This window comes from Marmota monax, unplaced genomic scaffold (genome assembly GCF_021218885.2).
Source record: "Marmota monax isolate L192 unplaced genomic scaffold, Marmota_monax_Labrador192_F-V1.1 WCK01_AAM20220418_F8-fsc00004, whole genome shotgun sequence".
NCBI lineage: Eukaryota > Metazoa > Chordata > Mammalia > Rodentia > Sciuridae > Marmota > Marmota monax.
This window is the reverse complement of record NW_026692881.1, coordinates 19330848-19334691: the sequence shown is the minus strand read 5'-3', so window position 1 is coordinate 19334691 and position 3844 is coordinate 19330848.

Here is a 3844-nt window from a genome sequence, read left to right as displayed (position 1 = left end):
ACACCCATGTATGTACAACCATGCATGCATGTGCACCCCTGCCACCAGATACAATGAGTTTCTCCAGCAGAGCCATCATTTATATATGAATATAAACGTTTTTAAAAGGAGGTGCTGGGGATTTAGCTCAGCAGCAGAGCACATGTCTAGTATGTATGAGGCCCTGAAAAGAAGGAGGAGGAGGAGGAAGAATTTTTTAAATGTGAACATCTGTAGTGCCAGCTACTTGGGAAACTGAGGCAGGAGGATTGCTTGAGCCCAGGAGTTCAAGCCTGGCCTGGGCAGCAGAGCAGGATTCTGTCTCAAAAAAAGAAAAAGAAAGAAAGAAAACCCTCCTAGAATTAAAAGACCCAGAAGAATTTTGCTGCCGAACTCTAGGATGGGGTGGGAGATTGAGAAAGTCTGGTTATAGGCATTGTCACACAGCAGATGTGCGATTTAATATCTTCCCATACCCAGGAGTAAGTTAAGTCCTTCTCCTATTCTTTCCTGTTTCTTCTTCTGGTTCAGCAAGCCCAGGCTTAAGGCAACAAAATGTGATAACCATTTCACCTTGTCCCTTTATCTCTTTAAATTTTTCCAATAAAAATATTTTGTCATCTGGGTAGTGATGCACACCTGTAATCCCACTGACTCAGGTGGCTGAGTCAGGAGGATCACAAGTTCAAGGCCAGCCCGGCCAACTTAGTGAGACCCTGTCTCTAAATGAAAAATAAAAAGAAGTGGGGATGTAGCTCAGTTGTAGAGCACTCCTGGATGCTAAACCCAGTAGACACACACCCACAAAAAAAGAAAAAGCTTTATGATTTTATTGGAAATTTTTAAAAAATCATAAAATTAGACAATCCTGAAACGTAGATTTTTTTTAAACTTTATAGCCATTTCCTTGCCCTATGAGAAATAATATCTCTAGGGTTGGGGATGTGGCTCAAGCGGTAGCGCGCTCGCCTGGCATGCGTGCGGCCCAGGTTCGATCCTCAGCACCACATACAAACAAAGATGTTGTGTCCGCCAAAAACTAAAAAAAAATAAATATTAAAAAATTCTCCCTCTCTCTCTCTCTTTAAAAAAAAAGAAAGAAAAAGAAATAATATCTCTAAATTATGGTTGGTGTCCTTCATCTTTTTCCTGCTAAAGCATTTCCCAGTAAATACCTAGCAAGGCAGTTGTCGGTGCTCAACTGCACACCACTGCCCTGCAGGAACCCAGGGGCCTGGGCTGACCTGAAGCTGTCTCACCTCTCACCTTGACCTCCCAGAAGCATTGTTTGATCCTTTCTGGAGACGTCCAAGGTAAGAAGCAGCCCTACCTCAGGCCACCCTACTCTGCAGACCAGAATGAGAGCAAGTATTGCTGAGGACCCTCCCAGACCAGTTCTCTTGCTCTGCAGGCTCAGGGTGGAGGAGCCTGGACCCTATTCTGGTCAACAGCACAGTGGATGACTAAGGCAAAAAGGCACAAGAGGATCCCAACTTTCTTCCTGACTCTGTCCCCACTAGGCTGTGTGACCTCAGACAGGACACCCCACCTTTCTGGGACTGCCCTCCACCTGAAATTGTGGTAGAGGTTGTCCTCCATGATGTTAGGAGACAAAGGTTCCTCAACTCCTGCCCCAGAACACCTGCCTGTTCCTCCACATGGTCCCACTTTGATGACTTCCAGGGGACTTGCCCTCTCAACTCTATCCCCACCATTTTCCCCACACAGTTAATCCTGTCTTGGAAGACCAGGACTAACATGCATATTATATGAAATAAAAATATAGGCTAAGTGAACTACACTGTATTCCTTTAGCAGGTTCCAGGAGTCCATCACACAGCAAGGTGGGCTGTCATCCCTCAGAGAAGCTGAAATTGAGGCACAGAAAGAGACCTATATGACGTCACATGTGGAAGGAGAAGGATTGGTGGTGTCTGAGACTTGCTCCAAACTGGAAATCACGGTTGGGGATGGCACATAGGCTGCCTCTGCTGTGGGTGCTGCTGGAGCTCCTTGGACCAGCAGTAGCACCCATCAGTCAATCCTTCCCCAGCCTGGGAAACTCCAGGCAGGCCAGCCAGCCTGGGCCACAGAGCTCTGGCACAAGTCTGGAAGGACACACACCACTGTAGACAGGCAGACTCTCTGCAAGTGCAATGATGGGAAGATATAATGCCATCTTTGAATTTTTCACAATAGTGGGGTTTTTTGAGTGTTTGGTTTGGTTTGGTGCTACAGGGTCTCACTACGTTGCCCAGGCTGGCCTTGAACTTGTGATCCTCCTGTCTCAACCTCCCAAGTAGTTGGGATTACAGGTGTGCACCACCACGCCTGGTAATAATAGTGTTTTATCAGGAAAAGGAAAAAAAGTAGAGATGCTTTCATTTTCTAAAAGTTGCGTGAGAGTATGGAAGGAATGCTGGTTGGTGCAGCCACAGTAGTCAGGGTGAGTCCATGGAGATGGAGTGTCGGTGGGACAGATTGCAAAGGATGTCTAATTGGTGTGCTCCAGAGGGCTGTGGGAAGCACACGCATGACCATGAGGACCCAGGGCCTAAGGAAGGGACAACAGGGCTGAGGCAGGCATTTCACTAAGGACATTACTTGGAGTTGAGTCCAGGCCTGATGGAGCAGGGGCCAGTGGGGGTCAAGTCCATCCCAGTCTCAGGCTTCCCTTACCTTATCAGTGGCTATGGGCAAGGTTTGAAGGAGCTAGAGAAAAGAAGGCTGAGGAGGAGCCTATGTAGTTGGGGTCTGGATATTCAACCATCCTGACCCCTCATTCAGGCCCAGGTGACTTCCCACCTCAGGAACAGGCCCCCTGGGCTGCTGTGGCTGTCGCCAGGCTACTGACCACAGGACTGTCAAATACATGTGGACAGGAGAATTAGAAAGGACAGACAGAAAGACAGAAAGAGGCAACAACTGAGAGACAGAGACACTCAGAAATATGTACCAAGGGACCATAGAAAGAGAGACAGAGAGAGAGAGAAAGAGAGAGTTAGGGAGACAGAAGAGTAAAGAATGACAGACAGAGACAAAGGGAGAGAGACAGAGAGACTGAAGGCAAGACCTACGTCCACTCATTTGCTTCTTAGGAGCAGAGAGAGAGAGGGTGGTACAAATCAAGAGGTGGAAAGAGAAAGATCAGAGCTGGAGAGGAAATAAAGGGGGTCCCCCTGTCAACATCATGAGAACAAACATTTGCCATCACTTACAAACATTTGCTTAGCACCAACCTAGGTGCTCCAGGAAACAAAAAGGTGCAGGCCCGGGTCCTGTGCTACCTAGAAGGGACATCACCCCCACACCCGGGAAGGCTTAATAACGGGCTCAGGCAGCCCTCCCAAGGGCTGGGTGAGAGGTAAGGTAAAAGGGCTGCATTTGAGCTGCCTGCTGGAGGGCAGGCAGGAGGGAAGGATAAGTGTCTGGGAGAGGGGCCTGGCATCGGAAAAGGTGTAGAGGTGGGAGTCAGGTACATCAGGAGGGCTTGAATGCCAAGCTCGGGAGGCTGCAGGGTGTGTGGTAGAAGCTGTGTTTAGCCAGACTGGGGGGGGGCATAGAACAAAATGGACACGAGGGAGGTAGCACCCCCCCCTGCAGCCCCTTCCCCAACACCCCTGTCTGTCACTTTTCCCCCCTCTTTTTCTGCAGTGCTGGGGGTTGAACCTGGGGCCTCCTTCTGTGTCTCCACTGAGCTTCACTTCCCGTCTGACACTTCTCACCTCCTGGCCTTTGATTATGCAGAACCCCCACCTGGAAGCCCTTCCCTTCCCACAACCCTTTTCAAGGCCAATGTGGAGGCACAGTTTAAGGCTCTTCTCAGGAGTCTTCTCTTCCAGAAGCCCCCAGGCCAAGACAGATG